The 20,281-nt window shown below is 44.0% G+C and overlaps 1 protein-coding gene across 5 annotated transcripts in view; it reads left to right on the top strand.

The window, feature by feature from the left end:
* TEX2 (testis expressed 2) overlaps positions 1-20,281 on the top strand; it is an 86,842-nt gene that overhangs the window by 20,262 nt on the left and 46,299 nt on the right. For 2 of the 5 annotated variants that reach the window (XM_029079932.2, XM_029079930.2), the window contains exon 1: positions 7,639-7,705. The exons of 1 other annotated variant lie outside the window; for it this stretch is intronic. The gene's annotated coding sequence lies outside the window, so the exon portion shown is untranslated. Of the gene's footprint in view, positions 1-7,638; positions 7,706-10,185; positions 10,233-11,855; positions 11,973-20,281 lie in introns of those variants that run through there. 2 more of the 5 variants (XM_007668079.3, XM_039914196.1) reach the window with 2 other exon arrangements.

Below are 20,281 nucleotides of genomic sequence, written 5' to 3'. Positions count from 1 at the left end.
AGAATGCCAGGGATATGACTAGGAAACCCGAGCATGTAGGGATGTGAAAGAGATACAACCGGTAGAAAGGTTTGTAGTTTTATCATTCTTTAGCTTATTACAGTGGTAATGGAGACTGCTTCCATTCTGCTCCTTTGAGGCTCTTTGGCAAGGGGGAAAATGGGAAGAAAGTAAGTCCTTAATATGGGTGGCCAGGACCTTAGATAAAATGTATATTTCTCCTAAATTGGTAATCTTCCTTTGATTTTTAGAAATAATCACTCTGTTGCTTTTTAAAGAAGGGGATTGTGCTAATCCAAGAGGCATGACATCTCAGACTCACCCTCTTTGGGGCCACCCCTCCAACTGGGGGTTTTTGACCCAGGTTGTGGCAGCATCCAAGTTCCTTCTGAGATCTCGCAACCTAAATATGTAGATATAATAGTATTCATTAAGCACTTGCAATGTGCTATGTGCTAATAATTTGATTGGGTGCAGAGCCTTGCTCACAGTTTTGGAGGAAGGGAGAACATGGATATTAGTATCCTATTATGGCATATGAGGAAACTGAGGCACAGAGAGGTGAAGTGATTTGCCCAGGGTCACACAAGTAGGCCAGTGGCGGAGGTTGGACTGAAACCCAGGCCTACTGACTCCCAGCCCCATGGTCTTTCAACAAAATGTCATGCTCTATTCTGTCCTTAGGGACAGGGCTCCCACTAAATACTGTAACTGGAGAATTGGACCTGTAATTCGGCTTTCCGTGTGTTTGGAAATTGAAGTCTTTCACTATATTTCACTCATGTAACTCTGGCTCTTAATCACTGCAGGCCAGACTTCTTGCTGTCACTGTTCTGAGTATCGCCCTCTCTTACCCCAGGTCATTCCACAGTGGTTCAGTGGGGGTGAGTCCTGATTTCTCTGGAGAGATATGTGGGTGGAAGAAGAGTTCAATGGTCAAGGCCAAAGAAAGAGTTATAAGTGAAATTCTAAGCAGAGAGATGACATTTACCTCCTGTTGCTGCAGCTTATTCACTTCTGGAAGGAGAGTGAGGAAGAAGAAGTGCCTCTATCTCTGAGATACCATTCAGCTCTCCTCTAAGCTTAGCAGGAGACAAATGAGAGAGCAAAACAATGTCTAGAAGAGTCATTCAGAAAACTCCCACGTTGTATCATCAGCACCAGCTGGAGCCCAATTAAAAGCCACAGTTCCCAAACAGGCCAGGGAATGACTGGCTTTCAAATGCTAGTATTTAATAATGATGTCCAAATACTAAGTACAAAGTAAATAATAGATACCAGAAGGAAGAGTCACCAAATAGGTTGCCACTCCATTATCACAGGAAATTACTCAGAACGTTTTTTTAAAAACCTAACAAATGGTCCTTAAAAGCTTTTGAAAACTCCCAGAGAACATTCCTCATTAGGTCTCTAAAAATCAGGGCCCATCAATGTTAGTATAGGAACAGATTTTCATTTGTCATATGACAAGTCAACAAATGGTTCCCACCTCATTCGTGTGTGTTTTTTTCCTGGAGTGTGTTGGGGGGCACGAATGGGACCTTGCTGTTTTATACAGGAATAATAATGTGTTTGACAGTTTGCAGAAGTCAAAAGGACAACCTAATAACCACCTTCAAGAGGGAATCAAAAACAAAAGGCACAGCATTAGTAATGATATTTATTGACCTTCAGTAATATCTAGACTGTAAACTTCTTGTGGGCAGGAATCCAACTGTTGCATTGTACTCTCCCAAGTGCTTAATAGAGTGCTCTGAACATAATTAGCATTCAGTAAATATTCATTGATTGAAGGGCAGTTCAATCTACTAAGAGCTGGAAAAAGTACAACAGAAGCATGAAACATGTTACTGACTACAAGGAGCCTTCAGTAAAATCAAAGAAAACTACACCTGGAATTTTGCATGTGGTGGTATTCCTGCATCTTAGGAAAAGCAGACATAATCACAGAGATTCAGCAAAGGGAAACTAAGATCAACAAGGATCAGAGAATGCAGAAGTCTTTGAGAATAGACTGAAAAAGTGAGGACTCTCCAGCCTAGAAAGATGAAGGTTGAACAGGAATGTGTTTGAAATCTACAGAATCCTGAAAGGGATGAACAGAGTAAATCTGAAATTTTTTTTTGCCAAATTCCACATCACCTTCAAAGGATACCCACTAAAGATTGAAGGTAGAATGTTCAAAACAAAGCACTTCATGCAGTGGATGGTAAAAAGATAGAATTGGTTTCCTGGGGAAATCAGGTAGGCTGAAAATCCTAGATCATTTTAAAGGTGTTGGTAAATTCAAATGTAATAATTACTAGAAGGTAGGTTGGGGGATTGGAGGGAAAAGCTAGGATGTTGAATAGTGCATCCCTGACCATTAGGATGGATCTCAAGGAAGGTAACTTGGTTCCTTCAAGCATCTTATTTCTGTGTTTGATGAAACACTGGGTGGGATGAAACACCAGTGTGACCAGATAAAAGCCTTTCTCAAGTTCCTAGCTCCTAGGATCCTCTTCCTGTGGGTGAGTTACATGACCCCGTGAATGTTGCATTATTTGTAGGTTTGTTCCTCCATCTTGCTTGTTTTTGGTAGTGTTTTTATTATTCCAAAGCGCTTTCACATCATTTATCTCTTTTATTATTATGACGGTCCTGTGAGGTAAGGAGAGACAGGTATTATTATCCCCATTTTACAGATGAGGAAATTTAGGTTTAGAAAAATTAAATGACAGGCCTAGGGTCACACAGCAGGCTAGGGGCAGAACTGAGACTACGACAAAGGTTTCTATATATTTTATTCCTACTCCTAATAATAATAATGATTATGGTACTTGTTAAGTACTTACTATGTGCCAAGCACTGTTCTAAGTGTTGGAGTAGATACAAGTTTATCAGGTGGGACACAGTCCCTGTCCCTCATGGGGCTAACACTCTCAATCCCCATTTTAGAGATGAGGTAACTGAAGTCCAGAGAAGTTAAGTGACTTGCCCAAGATCACACAACCATGTGGATTAGAACCCAGATCCTTCTGAATCCCAGTCCTGTGGTTTATCCACTAAGCCATGCTGCTATTCCTCTCCTGTAAGTCTAGGTGGTGGAGGATAATATCAATCAATGGTATTTATTGAGCTTTTGCAGTGTTTAGAGCACCTGTACTAAGCGCTTGGGAGAGTACAATACAATAGAGTTGATAGACGTGTTCCCTGCCCACCATGAGTTTATGGGGGGCACGTACTTCAAGCAACTATATAATCTGTATTTGTTCTGTATAGCTAATGTTGGATATAAAATCCAAGATCATCTTGACTTTCTTCCAGACTTAGCATCCCTGATTTCTGAAAAACTGTTCCAGGTCAAACCCAGGAGTCAAGGACTGCTGATCATGAGACCATTTAACATTCCTTTCTTGTTCCTTACTTAATGATTTTCCCTCAGCTTCTTTAGTACCAAGAATGTTCATTTTTAAGAGTTTCCAAATCCTCCCTCCTTCCAGGAAATCGCTGTTGCTTTCTCAACCTCCTTTTTGTATTTTATTAGTACCCCATGGCAGCTTGGCTTAGTGACAGGCTAACTAAGGCAACACAAGAACCTATTGTGTATCACTTCCACCCCCAGAGCTGGATAATCAGCACCTGCCAGGCATCTGTAGACTTCCTTGGCTCCACCTCCCATTCTGAAGGGACACCTAGTTAATTTCCCTGCAGGGAGCCTTGTGGTGCTGAAAAGCAAGATGCAAATAATGGACGCAGCGAGAACAAGACTTGGATTATTTATAGATTAAGGGCCGTAAAAGCCGTTGGGTTTCTAAGACAAAGTGTATTTGTGAGTGGATCATGATGTTATAGACAAAAGGAGAGGGGTTGGTGATTCAGAAAGGTAGGAAGACTGTTGGAAAAGGTAATGGTAGAGTTTAGAGATGGAGTGACACAAATTGGAGAGCCACTTTCCCCCTCCCACAAGTGTGAGAGCCTCAGTTGTGAGCTGATGGTACCAGAGTTAGGGATGAGAGCCAGTCCAGGGAGACTGCTGAACAGTCAGAAGTCAGGGAGTTTACTTCTGATGGGGATGTTATGAGGACGACTATCAAGGGAATGCAGATATTCAGGGGGCAGCTAAGGGACTGGATGGCAGTTGGAGAGTTACTAACACCAGCAGAGATGGGCAATAAAAAAGAGTGAAGCCCTTGGACATGAATGCATACAGGCTGCTTTGTGCTTTGGATTTCTTTGCAGCTTGGCATAGGACAGGACATAAAGAAAATCCTGAAGTTTTTCCCTCAGCCCTAGCTTTATTTGGGGGCAGGTATTTGGGCTTCCATGAAATTCATTCATTCACTCAATGTATTGAGCACGTACTATGTGCAGATCACTATACTAAGCACCAGGGAGAGTACAATACAACGATGAAGAGACACATCCCTTGCCCAGAAAGAGCTTACAGTTTGCTGGGGGACAGACATCAATATAAATAAATTACAGATATGTGCATTAGTGCCGTGGGGCTAAGAGGGGGGAAGAACAAAGGCAGAAAGTCAGGGTGACGCAGAAGGAAGTGGGAGATGAGGAAAGGGGGGCTTAGTCAGGGAAGTTCTCCTGGAGGAGATGTGCCTTGAAGGTGGGGACAGTGATTGTCTGTCAGATCTGAGGGAGGTTGTTCCAGGCAAGAGGCAGAACATGGGTGAGGAGTCGGCAGTGAGATAGTCAAGATGGAGGCACAGTGAGAAGGTTAGCATTAGGAGGGTGAAGTGTGGGGGCTGGATAGTAGTGGGAGAGTAGTGGGGGAGTGAGATAGGAGGGGGCAAGGTGACTGACTGCTTTAAAACCAATCGTGAGGACTTTTTGTTTGAGGCAGAGGTGAACGGGCAACCGCTGGAGTTTTTTGAGAAGTGGTGTGACATGTACTGGACTTTTTTTGTAGGAAAATGATCTGGGCAGCAGACTGAAGTGTGGACTGGAGTGGGGAGAGACAGGTGGCTGGGAGGTCAGCAAGGAGGCTGATGCAGTAATCCAAGTGGAATAGGGGGAGTGATTATATTAATGAGGTAGCAGTTTGGATGGAGAGGAGAGGGCAGATTTTAGCAATGCTGTGAAGGTGGGACCGACTGGATTTAGTGATGGGGAAGCAGCATGGCCTAGCGGCAAGAGCACAGGCTTAGGAGTCAGAGGACATGGGTTCTAATCCCTGCTCCACCGCTTGCCTGCTGTGTGACAAGCTGTGTATTGTGTGTCTGAGACAAGTAATTTAACTTCTCTGTGCCTCAATTCCCTCATCTGTAAAATGGGGATTAAGACTGTAAACCCCATCTGGGGCAGGGACTGTGTCCAACCTGATTACCTGATTACCTTGTATCGACCCAAGTGCATAGGACAGTGCTTGGCACATAGTAAGTGCTTCACAAATACCATAATTATTATATGTGGGTTGAATGATAAAGAGGAGTCAAGGATAAATTCCTGGTACAGCAGACAGGTACTGCTGCCTCTTTGGCAACAGAGAGCAATAATATGGTAATAATCTAATATTATATATATAATACTATATAATATAGTATTATATAATATCACACGTAATAGGGACCTGCTGTCCTGGGTATTACTTTTTGAAACAATATCGTGATGTATATGCATTGAAGCATACCAAACTACCCATACATCTTTGAGAATTTTTTTCTTCCTTAAAGTTATATTTCTAAAACTTCATTTGTCTTGAAGTGGATAGCAATTACTCAATTTGCAGTCTTTATTAAGCACCTTATTAAGGGTGTACAATAGTGAATACTGGGTGGACTAAGAACTGGAAAAGTACAATAGAATTAGCAGATACGATCCCTGAACTGGGGAGTTTACAGTCTATCTGGTGAGATACTTAAATAAATTACAGAGAGGAGGAAGTATTAGAGTACAAAAATATGTACATGAGGGCTACCGACTGGGGTTGTGAGTACTTAAGTGCTTGAATGTCACGGAAAGGCTGAAGTGGCCGTTGCGGCATATAAAGACGGGAAATTAGAAATCAATTGTGGAAAGCTTCCTGGAGATGTGATTTCAAAAGGGGAGGAGCACATGTTAGAGTTGAAGGAATGGGGAAATTAGGAACTGATTGTGGAAGGCTTCCTGGAGGAGATGTGATTTCAAAAGGGGAGGAGCACACGTGAGAGTTGAAGGGATGGAGAAATTAGGAATTAATTGTGGAAGGCTTCCTGGAGGAGATGTGATTTCAAAAGGGGAGGAGCACACATTAGAGTTGAAGGAAGTCTGGTCTTGTGAAACTTTTCCTGCCCTCCCTTTCCAGGATGTAAACTGTCTTCAGTGGTTTGTTTTTTCTTCCTACAAGGAGAGGTGAATATTGCTCCCAAATGCAAATTGGCATTTGGGAAACGGTGCAGCATGGCGAAGCCTTTGGCCTTTATTCCTCCACGAGCCCAGAAAATCAGGAGAAGGAGGGCCCTGGGCATGAGGCCTGGGGGTGGGGGGGTCAAGGGTTAGGGGGTCAAGGGTTGGGGGCCTAGGGATTCCTTTGGTCTTGGTTCGGTTGTTTAAACCTCGAGGTTGGATCTGGAGAAGGAGGAGGAAAGGGGACGATCCTCCAGCTCTGACTCCTTGGGGGCTCAACAGACCACAGAGGTGAAGGAAGGGATGCTCCAGAGAAGCCGCGTGGCTCAGTGGAAAGAGCCCGGGCTTGGGAGTCAGAGGTCATGAATTCGAATATCGCCCTGCCACTTGTCTGCTGTGTGACTGTGGGCAAGTCACTTCACTTCTCTGTGCCTCAGTTCCCTCATCTGGAAAATGGGGATGGAGACTGTGAGCCTCACGTGGGACCACCTGATGACCCTGTATCTCCCCCAGCGCTTAGAACAGTGCCCTGCACAGAGTAAGCGCTTAACAAATACCAACATTATCATTATGTTGGAAAGAGTGGAAAGAACCCGGGCTCTGGAGTCAGAGATCAAGGGTTCGAATCCCATCTCTGCCACCTGTCAGCTGTGTGACTGTGGGCAAGTCACTTCACTTCTCTGGGCCTCAGTTCCCTCATCTGTAAAATGGGGATTACGACTGTGAGCCCCACGTGGGACCACCTGATTCCCCTGTGTCTCCTCCAGCGCTTAGAACGGTGCTCGGCACATAGTAAGCGCTTAACAACCGTGGAGAGAGCACGGGCTTTGGAGTCAGAGGGTCATGGGTTCGAATCCCATCTCTGCCACTTGTCAGCTGTGTGACGGTGGGCAAGTCACTTCACTGCTCTGTGCCTCAGTTCCCTCATCTGTAAAAATGGGGATGAAGACTGTGAGCCCCACGTGGGACAACTTGATTCCCCTGTGTCTCCCCCAGCGCTTAGAACAGTGCTCGGCACATAGTAAGCGCTTAACAAATACCAACATTATTATTAACAAATACCAACATTATCACGATGTTCCAGCAGGGGGCGCCATGAAGGACAAGCGAAGAAGGCACCGCCCCCCCCCCCACCCCCGCCGGCAGTGAGGGAATCTCGGTAGCGTCCCCTTTAAGAGCCCCAACCAATCGCCCCGGTCTTTCGTCGGTCTCCAGGCGCTCGGCGCTGGATTGGTCGGGGCTGGCAGGGGCAGGCTCCGCCCCCGCGGCGTCGTGATTGGAGGAGGCGAGGGGGGCGGGGCCTCGGGGGGGGCGGGGGCGCGCGCGTGCGCGCGCGCTGTCCGCCGGGGGCGCGCCGTGCAATGAGCTGGGCGGCGGAGCTGCGGTAAGCACGGGGTGGGGGGAGGGGGGGGGCGGCCCGGGCACCGGCACCTGTTGGCAGGTGGCATGGAGGGGGGTAAGGGGGCGCCGAGGCACCAAGTGCATGGGCAGGAGATGGCGATGAACCCCCCCCCCCCCGGCCAGTCTGACTTTAATTGCTTGGCAGGGACGGTTCATTCATTCATTCACTCAGTAGTATTTATTTGAGCGCTTACTATGTGCAGAGCACTGTACTAAGCGCTTGGAATCCCTGGGCTGGGGAAGAAAACATTTCTCTGTAATTCCCTTTATACGGTCCCCTTTTGCCTTCCTTTAATGTCTATTTCCTCCCCCCCCCCCCCCAAGCCCGTTGCAGGCGGGGAATTGCAATAATAATATTAGATTATTGATTAGACTGTAAGCCCGTCAAAGGGCAGGGACTGTATCTGTTAGCGATTTGGATATTCCAAGCGCTTAGTGCAGTGCTCTGCACATAGCCAGCGCTCTATAAATACTATTGAGTGAATAATAATAATTGTAGTAATAATAATCATGTTGGTATGTGTTAAGCGCTTACTATGTGCCAAGCACTGTTCCCAGCGCTGGGGTGGTTAGAAGGTCATCAGGTTGTCCCACGTGGGGCGCTCAGGCTTCATCCCCATTTTACAGAGGAGGGAACTGAGGCCCAGAGGAGTCCAAGGGACTTGCCCAAGGTCACCCAGCTGACAAGCGGCGGAGGCGGGATTAGAACCCACCACCTCTGACTCCCAAGGCCGAGTTCTTTCCACTGAGCCACGCTGTGCTTTCCTAGCGCTTAGTACAGTGCTCTGCACACAGGACGCGCTCAGTAAATACGATTGAATGAATGAATGTCTTCCCTCCTCTAGACTCTGAGCCCGTTGTGGGCGGGGATTATCTCTCTATTGTGCTGTCCTAAGCGTTTAGTACAGTATCTGCACACAGTAAGCGCTTACTAAATTGGAATGAATGAATGTCTCCCCCCCCCCCAGTGTGAGCCCGCTGTGAGCAGGGATTATCCCTCTTTATTGCTATAATGCGCTGTCCTAAGCGCTTAGTACAGTGCTCTGCACTCAATAAGCACTCAATAAATAGGACTGAATGACTGTGTCTCCCCCGCCCCCAGACTGTGAGCCCGTTGTGGACAGGGTTTGTCCCTATTGCTATATCGTACTTTCTAAGCGCTTAGTACAGTGCTCAGCACACAGTATGTGCTCAATAGATATGGTTGAATAAATGAAAGGACCTTGGGTTGATGGCACAACAGCCTCCTGCCCTTTCTGCTGCCAAGGACCCAAGAGAAAGGAAGAACCTCGAGCTGGAAAGGGGAGCCCTGACTCTTGTTTTTTCTCTTCCCTCTTTCTCAGCAGGAGGGTGTTTTGGGGCTGCTTGGTTTTAGGGGGTCCCCCCCCCCGAGTTCATGCCTACCCCAGCCCTCTTAAACTATAATGCAGATCACCCTAGATTTCTCGCCTGGCTGGGAAATTAACAAGGGGTGAAGGAAAAGAAACCCCTTTTTAATGAATCAGAACCACATTTAATTTATGAATGAATGGGCCCGAGGAGCCTACTCACATCCACTTTTAAATCCATGTTAAAATGCCTTAAATCGTGAACTATAAATGCACTGCTCTTTCAGCAGCACATTCCTCCAGAGGCTTGTTGCCTTTTCAAACTGCTTCCAGTCCTGACTCTATTGGATCGTCTCTGTGGGTTAAGACAGGTTGTGAAAATTAGAGAATTTTAGGCTGAGCAAAGGACATTGTATTGAGGCCTACTGTCTGTCCTGCCTTTGATCAAAATGATCACGATAGTATAGTCATTTGATTGGGAAGAAGAAGCTACTAATTGCTTTGTCTCTTGATATCAGGAGCTTATTTTAAATTACTAGGTTCTACTGTTATAGTGAAGCATATTAAATGCATAATAGTGTGTTGCTAGCATTTTGCAAGGTTTGAAAATGCCGTTTTTGTGTACTTAATCCATGAACATATCGTTGTTACGTAGCCAATTGTTATGGTTATGCTATGGTTGTGGTTATGTTATGGTTACCCAAAACCCTTTATTGTAAGGACAAAGTCTTTTCCACCAAGAGCTATGAGAGGTTCTCTTTTTCAATCCATAGATTTGGAACAGATTATGGATGCCTTTTGTTTGAAAGAAAAACATAAAATGTTTGTTATTACATGAGAACTGTTCATGAGAAAAGTACTGAGAACTCTAGTAAAATTGAAATAGGAATAAAAATCTGGGAGGTGATTTAGAGGTGAAAGTGGAGGGAAGGCTAATCTGACTAGAAGAATAGTAACATAAATGTTCTGTCCAGTCCAGTATTCGGTCTTTGACCATGGCCGTATTCTAGTTGCCTACCTAATAGTTCAGACTTTATCATCTATTGTACTTAATGTGTCCCACTAGTTCCTTAACTTTTCCTCCTGTAATCTTGTGTGATCCTCCTGACCATTAATTTTTCCAATCTCTTAAAAGCTGTCAATGTTTTGGGGCTGAATGCATTTTTTGAGATAACACATGAGGTAAGTTCCACAGATTTTACACCTGAGGCGGTGTTTCCTTTTGTTTTGATCCTACCACCTTCCAATAAATATGGTTGCCTCCTTATGTAGGTGTTTTGGGATAGATAAAAGTATAGTGCAGCAGGAGTTCAAATGACACCTATGTCCAAGACTGATTGTTATTAAATTATTTTCACCATTTGCTAAGTGGGTAGGGTAGGCAGTTGACCAGGCTGACCCTCAGTCGGTCATATTTATTGACAGCTTACTGTATGCAGAGCACTGTACTAGTGCTTGGAGGAGTACCATCTAACAGACACGTTCCCCTGCCTGCAATGAACTTAACAGTCTAGAGGGGGGAGACAGACATTCAGTTCTTGGCACATAGTAAGTGCTTAACAAATGCCATTATTATTATTATTCCATAAAATTACAGTTACGTACATAAGTGCTCTGGGGCTGGGAGGGGTGATAGAGGGAGTTAGGGCGACTCGGAAGGAAATGGAAGAAAAGGAAAAGAGGGCTTAGGGAAAGCCTCTTGGAGGAGTTGTGTCTTAAATAAGGCTTTGAAGTGGAGAAGAGTAATTGTCAGTAGAGAGTTTCAGAATTTGAATATTTTTGTTTTGGTTTTTGTTGTATGAATTTACTACTAGATCAGGCTCCTCATGTGGTAAATGAGGAAGGGTATTAAATTTAGCAACATGCTAATCTGTAGAAGGAAATGTGAAATAATTGAAAGGAGCTTTTTACTCTAATACACATCAGTAAATTGTATTATTATGGCCAACAAAAGAGTGACACAAGCTGTGAGAAATAATTGAGGGGAGTCCCATAACATTTTAAAAATTAAATATAGCCTATCTGAGCTTTAATAAAAGCATAACTCTCAATAGGGGTGGGGGTAGATGGGTGTCTGGTGATAAAATTGGTTGTGTTAAATGTTGAAAAAGTAGAGTCAGTTCTCCTAGAATCATTCAATCTTAGGTATTTATTAAGCACTTACTGTGTGCAATGTACTGTATGAGGCACTTGGAAAAGTATAATTCAGGATTCGTATTTATTGAGCATGTACGGTATGCAGAGCACTGTACTAACCCCTTGGAGTACAGTATAACAATATAGCAGACCCATTCCCTGCCCACTACGAGTTTACAGTCTAGAAGGGGAGACAGACTAATATAAATAAATTGTTTAAATAAATGATGATATAACAAACAAATTTTTATAAATACATATTGTAATCATAAATAATTATATATAATAAAATATTAAATTAGCTAAATTAATAATAATAATGTTGGTATTTGTTAAGCGCTTACTATGTGCCGAGCACTGTTCTAAGTGCTGGGGTAGACATAGGGGAATCAGGTTGTCCCACGTGGGGCTCACAGTCTTCATCCCCATTTTACAGATGAGGGAACTGAGGCACAGAGAGGTTAAGTGACTTGCCCACAGTCACACAACCGACAAGTGGCAGAGCTGGGATTCGAACTCATGAGCCCTGACTCCAAAGCCCATGCTCTTTCCACTGAGCCACGCTGCTTCCCCAAGTCAGTTACCAAGTCAGTAGACTTGGTAGATGAGATCCCTGCCTACAAGTAGCCTACATTCTATGGGAATATAGGTTTTCACTCTGTGTTTTAGATAGAACGTGACAGCAGGATTAAGGATTGTCTGACAAGGCTCAAGTGCTTGTCTGGAGACCAGGCCATGTGGAGTCAGAAGAAATGTCTGTACATAGGTGCAGAGCGTTGGCCACACGTGAGTCAAATGCAAGTTTTCCTTAGCTGAAGTATCATCAAGAATGTACGTTGTAGAACTGGCTGCAATATTGTATCCACTGGTGTTAAAAGGGAAAGAAAGATAAGACTGGATTTAAAAATCGAATGGAATGTGTGAATAAGCTGCTGAAAAGGGAGTATCATGAATGTGAGAAAAAAAAACTGAATTAGAAAATAGGGATTAGAAGTTGAACTCAAATGTATAGCTAGTAATGACACCTGGCTCCTTCAGCCTTTCCAAAGGGATCACAGAAGTTCACGAGGATGTTTTAGAATTGGAGTTCTGGGAAAGTAGATAGGCAGGCACCTTGAAAAAAGACAAATTATATAGCTATGAACTTTATGCTCAGGATACCTTTTAATCCCTGAATGAATTTTGCTGGTTAAATTTTTAATTATAAGTATAGGCTTAAGTTCTCCTATAAGAGTTTGAATAGAGTTAAAACTTCACAATATTTACAGATCCCTCCTTCTGTCTCTTCTCTCAGTAAATAGTAGCTGATCTTCTAAGAAGAACCCTCTCAGTGCCAATCCTTTCCCATTCTCCTTTCCACACAACCTGAAGACACTTTGATTTAGAGGATGGGAGTTCTCTTTTTATCCTTTAGAGAATCAATAGCCCCAAAGTCAAAGAAATGGTAAAATTAAGGGGAAAATGGATCCATTTAGCACTTAATTTTCCCTTAAACCCTTTGACACGGCTTCCCTATTATCCCGAGAGGGAAATGGGATCCACTGCTGCACTTTTAGAATGGGAAGTGAGAGATTCCCCTTTCCCATTTCCATGGTTCCCCCTGCTGCCTGCCGTGCTTGTCCAGACTGCACTCAACTTGTAGTATTGAGGTGGGATTGAGAGGGTGGGGAGAGGAAGGAAGATGCCAGGATTGCCTGGATGACATGTTGGTACTGTGATCGGGAGAGGTATGATGCCGCTAACATTTTCAGAGAACGTATGTGAGCAGTCCGTATAGGCCCTCTGTATTCAGTGAGCTCTTTCTAGGAGAGAGAGGATGACATCACCTTCACCAAATGACCCCCATTGCATCATCACACAATTCTAAATTTGAATTGGCATACTTAACACTTGTATAAATTTGCATAGTCCATTCTCATCAATCTGCCAAACACTGTTCTGGGTTCTTAGGAATAGGCAGAGAAGATGCGGTCTCTGCCGTCAAGGAGCTTAGGAGTTTAATGGGGGAGATGAGCAGACACACACTGCAAAAACATAGTAAGAACAATCAATTAAACAATCAGTTACATTATGTACTTACTGTATGCAAAGCATTGTCCGAAGCACTTGGGAGAGGACAATATAAAAGGTGAAAGACACATTCCCTGCCCACAGCAAGCTTATACGAATGAAATGGCAGATACAAATGATAAAAACAAGGCAGGATGGGTGAATGAAATAAGCAAATGTAAAGTAAATGCTAGATTTTGAGGGATCAGTCTCCCAACTCAGGTGAAGTAGAAAATCAATGTAATAATAATTACAGTATTTGTTGAGTGCTTACTATGTGCCAGGCACTGTACTAAGTGCTGGGGTGGATACAAGCAAATTAGTTGGACAAAGTCCCTGTCCCACGTGGGGTTCACAGTCTCAATCCCCATTTTACAGATGAGGTAACAGGCCCAGAGAAGTGAAGTGACTTGCCTAAAGTCACACAGCAGGCAAGTGGTGGAGCCGGGATTAAAACCCATGACCTTCTGACTCCCAGGCCCGGGCTCTCTCCACTAAGCCATGTTGCTTCTCTAATACCTCTTCCTAAGGTTGGTGATTTTTCCAGCTTGAGTAGGCCTCTGTGTCTCCTGTTCAGATGGATCTCCTGAGCTGAGAGGTTTTCACTCTCAGCTGTTTACTCTTTTGGCTCACTGTGGAGATTTTAAAGTTCCGGCATTACCCAAACAGTGGACACGGGAGCACACCAGATCTGGAAAAACTTCAGTTTTTGTTGTGAGGACCGTGGTGTTGAGCAGGACTGGCCACCCCAAGCCCTACTCACTGCACCGTCCCACTCAATACCAGAACCTTCTTGGCTCAGACACACCACAGTGGGAAAGACATGGATAATCTGCAGCGTACAGTCATATCATTGAGATTTAAACTATGTACATGAGTGCTACCAGTGGCTAGTTAGATTGGGAGGTAGGGATTTTTCAGGGAATGCCTCCTCAAAAAGGAGGAGGAGGTTCATGGAGGGCTTTGAGGGTAAGAGTTGGTGGATTTGAGAGGGGTTAGGGTACCATGAAGGGGGAAAGATGGGTTGAAAAGGTCTACAGTGGGAGAGTTGGAAGTGGGTATGCTACTGCGTCCAACCAGATTTGCTTGTGTCCACCCCAGAACTTAGTACAGTTCCTGGCACCTAGTAAGCACTTAACAAATACCACATTTATTAATATGATTGCTGTACATTCAGTGTAACTTTAACAAGAGAAAGGGAATGGGCTCAACTCAGGTTCTGCTAAGCAACAACAGAAACTGGAGCACTGAATGGGTCACCTTGGCAAACTTATATTTACTTGGCAAAACTATGCACATACTCAAAATGGGCAAATTTTATTGCTAATAGGAACTTTACCACCAGAACAAATGTTAGGACAAAAGTTGGGCAACTTTTTTGGCCTGTTGAGGCCTTTAAATGCTGTTACAAGGCAACAGCCATGTTGTGATGTAAGCCCACATTCATTTCTTAGCTTATTTAGTATGCTAAGTCGGATTTGCACAGCAGCTTAGACTTGTTTGCAGGTTGATACCTCTGACTAGTAAATATATATTTATACATCGATGTAGGTTCTTATAATAATGTTGGTATTTGTTAAGCGCTTACTATGTGCAGAGCACTGTTCTAAGTGCTGGGGTAGACACAGGGGAATCAGGTTGTCCCACGTGGGGCTCACAGTCTTCATCCCCATTTTACAGATGAGGAAACTGAGGCACAGAGAAGTTAAGTGACTTGCCCACAGTCACACAGCTGACAAGTGGCAGGGCTGGGATTCGAACTCATGACCTCTGACTCCAAAGCCCAGGCTCTTTCCACTGAGCCACGCTGCTTCTCTACTATGCTCTCTGCTTCTCTGCTTCTCTGCTGCTTCTCTGCTTCTATACTCCGATTAGCACTAATCTATACATCTCCTTAATTCAGCATTTTATACCAACTTTTATCTTAGGCAGTTTTCAAGAATTATGAGGTGGTTGCTTGCAATATCTTCAGCTCCCCATGAATTAGTGGTTCTTAAATTTGTAGCCATTTATCTGGACATCCCAAATTAGCATAAAACAACAGTTTGACACACTACCCTAGATTAGCTCTCTGAGTCAGTTGGCATGTTGGAGCTGTTGTTTATTTTGATTTCCATTTGGACTTGCAACATGCCTAGGTTGGCATGTTCGCTTAGACCTCTACTTTTGAAAGGCTCCACTTGCCTCCGTAGGTTTGCATGCTTGACTTGGTCATATTTACTCAGACTTGCATAATCACACAAAACCTTGACCAGACTTTTTCCCTTTTGTGCAGATTGCACTTTACTCAATCCCCTGGATGACATTTTTGCCCCACACTGCTCTTTTGGGTAGAATTTTTACATCGAATAAACATGAGTGAAGATGTTGTATCTGCACAGGCTGTGTTCTTAACCCATACCTTGCTTGCTCTTTTGTTCAGTTGACATGCTTGTGGAGATCCCAAGCAGACCCAGGTTAGCATTACTTGTCTACGTTTCCCACTGATATCCTCATGCCCAATGATACAGACCTCTTAGCATCATCATATTGGCTACATGCCAGTATTGTATGTCACTTTGATTGGGGCTAGAAAAGACTGCCCCACAAGGAAGCCTAGATCTAGCTGCCCAGAGTCTATTACAAAGCAAGTCCCCACTGAGTGGGTCACCATAACAATAATAATAATAATATTGGTATTTAAGCACTTACTATATGCCAAACACTGTACTAAGCGCTGGTGTGGATACAGGCAAATTGGGTTGGACACAGTCCCTGTCCCCCGTGGAACTCTCACTCTCAATCCCCATTTTACAGATGAGGTAACTGAGGCCCAGAGAAGTGAAGTGATTTGCCTGAGGCCACACAGCAGACAAGCGGTGGAGCCAGGATTAGAAATCATGACCTTCCGACTCCCAGGCCCATGCTCTGTCCACTGAGCCATGCTGTTTCCCCACAATCAGCCCATCTTGATGACCTTTGCCCAGCTTGATGCACAGATGGGTCTGGGCACATCAGCACCTACCCAGTATTTCTTTGCTGGCTGTCTCAAACCTTTCAGGATGTGAATATTAACTTCCAGATGAGGGAGCATTTTATAGGTTCTCGTCTCCCTACATGTGCTTGCTCTTGTCCATGCTTTTGTTGGAATCCTTGCAACAGGGAAGACCCTGCTCCCCCAAATCACTTCTCTTTGTTTGAAATACTAATAATGATACTATTATATTGTACCCCACCAAGCACTTAGTACTGTGCTCAGCACACAGTAGGTGCTCAGTAAATACCATTGCTGATGATGGTGATGATGATTCAGAAAAGCTGGGCCAGAGGACAGCACCAAGTAAAGCACTCCCCGCTCCGATGACTTCTGGGGTGTGGTTGTGCAAAAGGGAAATAGACGCCCGGCCAGCCAAGCAGTTCATATTGCGAAGCTCCTGTTCACCCTGGTTTATACTCATGTTTGCCTGCACCAGAGGGCTTACCTGAGTTTCTTTTTCCCCTCAGACCAGTTGCCCCCTTTGTCATTTTATTCCTCTTTATGGTTAAGAGTTTGGAACCTCGGCCAAGAGTGTAGGATCCAGCGTGACCCTGCTGGTAAACCCTGAGATTCAGCAACTTCAGAGGCACTGCCCTTCTTAAGGGGAGCAGCCTCAGCATTTGGTTGGCATCATCCAAGACTTTTCACTGGGCAGCAACGTGTGTCTAGTGACACACAGCAAAATGACACATTCCTGTCAATGTCTCTATGTAGGTACCTCTGCTTCTGAAGTAATTTTCAATTCCATAGCAAGGCAGTCTTAGGTAAGTTTCATTTTTGGAGTCTGGAAGAATTGCTTGATACAAGATGACTGGACAGAATTTTCTGATTCAGGGTTTTAAGGATAAAATAAAAAAACTACTTGGACCAAAAAAAAAATCCCAAACATTCAACTACGTAGCTTCAAGTTATATTGTCTACCCGAGATCAGTGAGTGGAATTAATTGAAAACTCCAAAATGTGCTAAACCCTTTAGGGATCTAGTCTCAAATTTAAAATTAACCTACTTTCTCAAGCTAATTTGAAATGAAGCCTAGTGCATGAGTGATCCATACTGATTGATCATTATTTCTCATGTAAAATTAATGCTGTAGATGTGATTAGCAAGATATACTAGAATTTATCGGGTATTGACTTTTACCCATCCTTAGCACTTGTGTATATGTGTATTTTCAGTTATTCAGATTCTGCTGTGTTTAAATATTTTTCGGTCTGTCTCCCCTGTTACACTGTAAGTTACACGAGGGTAGAGAATGCCTTGTGCTTTGGTTGTACTTTCCCAAGCCCATAATATAGTGCATTGTATGCAGTGGGTGCTCAGTGAATAATATTTTTGATGCTGCTGCAGTGACTTCCTCGGTAGATGGGACAGGTGCCTTGTCTTTATACGTTGGTTGTTTTGCTATGTTCCTAAAGGCCTCATCTTCAGTAGTAGAAGGTGTGTTGAGAATTGTAAAGCGGCAACCCCAGAAGTATTTCTATGCATACACAGTTAGTCTTAAATGAATCTCAGATAAGGCCACCTCAAAATTAACTGGAGTGCTTTTGCGGCTCTTTCTCTGTGCTATTTTTCCACTGACTCCACCCATACAGTAAGGAGACTTATAGGATAGTGTAGAAAGTTGACTGGGGTCCGTGTTAGTCAACAAAAAATCCGGATACTCCTTCTTTTAGCCCCATGGGAAGACCCTGAAATTTCCCCATCTCTCTGGGGAAGTTAAACCCTGATGCAAAGTCAATTTGGCTGAATCCCAGTTCTCCTAGACAACTGGGCCCCGGTGTATGACTTCCCTGGTGAAGTTTGCTTCCCAGGTTAAATTTTGCTTTCCTTAAGCCCAGCTTCTGAAACTGAAGTTCTCAAGGACAAGCTACCAACAAGTGAGAGTCTGTTGAGGTCTTTAAAAGCATCACCATGGTAACTGTTTCCTTTTTAAGTATCCGGTCTTCAGCGTATTTCTTCGGTGTGGTTTTTAAATGGAACTAAGCCCAGTTCACATAAGGAGCTGTTAAGATTTGAGCAAATTTACTTTACATTCATACTCTTGGTCTGTATTTGTATGGTTTAAGTTGAGAGCAGTTTAGGCTTTGTCTTGCATTGTATAGATTATTTATTTTTTAAATATTATGACTAAATGTCTGTTTTTATTAGGAGAGGAGGGAATGTGAAAGAGGGACCTAGAAAAAAATGGATTGGCTTGTCTAGCCCCTTTCTTTTCTCCTTTCTTCCTACTAATCTTTTGCCCAGTCACTATCACAGATGACTCGAAAGGACAGAAGATGGAAAGAGTAGCTCAAGATGTTGAGTTTATTTCTAGGGTTGGGAGCAGTTCAGTAAAAAGAGTTAATTCGGGGCCTTCAACTACAGGGATAGGGTTATAAATGTGGCATTTAAGCACTTAATATGTACCAAGTACAGTACTAAGTGCTGGAACAGATACAAAATAATTAGGTTGATACACTGCCTGTCCTACATGGGGCTCACAGTCTAAGTAGGAGGGAGAACAGGATTGAATCCCTATTTTGCAGATAAGGAAACTGAGGCAGAGAGAAGTGATTTGCCCAAAGTCACACAACTGGTAAATGGCAGAGTTGGGATTAGAACTCTGGTCCTGATTATCTTGTGTCTACCCCAGCATTTAGCATAGTGCCTGATCCTAGTAGTCACTTAACAAATACCATAAGAAAGGTCCCCTGACTCCCAATCCTAGACTTCTTCTAATACACCAAGCTGCTATGGGATATTGTTAATAAATCTAGTTTGTTTCAGGTAATTAAGTATTAGTTGCAAATACATGGCATGTTAGACTGTTTGAGCACCAGCTAATTAACATTTATGTAAGAGATCAGTGAAAATAATCTGAAAAATAGAAAACACTTATTGCTAGTCAAAATGTTAGATTGAAAAGGTTCCCGAGATTGAGTACTTCGTATGGTTGATGGGTGCAATAGAGAAGCAGCGTGGCTTAGTGGCAAGAGCCCAGGCTTGCGAGTCAGAGGTCGTGGGTTCTAATCCCGGCTCCGCCACTTAGCAGCTATGTGATTTAGGGCAAGTCACTTAACTTCTCTGTGCCTCAGTTACCTCATCTGTAAAATGGGTATTAAGACCATGAGCCCCACGTTGAACAACCTTATTACCTTGTATCTACCCCAACGCTTAGAAAAGTGGCACATAATAAGCACTTAACAAATACCATCGTTATTATTAACTAGATTGCTATTGGATTCAGACATGAAGTAGTTGATTTGATTGTTTTTTAAGCTGGTCCAGTGAATTCATGCCGTTTTGGATTAGCCATTGTTTAAATTGCTTTTGGATTAGCCATTGTTTAAATCCTTTAACTGTTGGAGTTCCTCAAGGGTCAGTTCTTGGCCCTCTTCTGTTCTCCATTTACACTCACTCCCTCGGTGAACTCATTCGCTCTCACGGCTTTGACTACCATCTCTACGCAGATGACACGCAGATCTACATCTCCGCCCCTGTCCTCTCCCCCTCCCTTCAGGCTCGCATCTCCTCCCGCCTCCAGGATGTCTCCACCTGGATGTTGGCCCGCCACCTAAAACTCAACATGAGCAAGACTGAGCTCCTCATCTTCCCTCCCAAACCCGGTCCTCTCCCAGACTTCTCTATCACCGTGGATGGCACGACCATCCTTCCCGTCTCTCAGGCCCGCAATCTCGGTGTCATCCTTGACTCGTCCCTCTCGTTCACCCCACACATCCTATCCGTTACCGAGACCTGCCGGTTTCACCTCTACAATATCGCCAAGATCCGCCCTTTCCTCTCCACCCAAACGGCTACCTTACTATTACGGGCTCTCGTTATATCCCGGCTAGACTACTGTGTCAGCCTTCTCTCTGACCTCCCTTCCTCCTCTCTCGCCCCGCTCCGGTATATTCTTCACTCCGCTGCCCGGCTCATCTTCCTGCAGAAACAATCTGGGCATGTCACTCCCCTTCTTAAACAACTCCAGTGGTTGCCTATCGACCTCCGCTCCAAACAAAAACTCCTCACTCTAGGCTTCGAGGCTCT

This window comes from Ornithorhynchus anatinus, chromosome 15, assembly GCF_004115215.2.
Source record: "Ornithorhynchus anatinus isolate Pmale09 chromosome 15, mOrnAna1.pri.v4, whole genome shotgun sequence".
Lineage (NCBI taxonomy): Eukaryota > Metazoa > Chordata > Mammalia > Monotremata > Ornithorhynchidae > Ornithorhynchus > Ornithorhynchus anatinus.
This window is presented reverse-complemented; position numbering and strand designations above follow the sequence as displayed.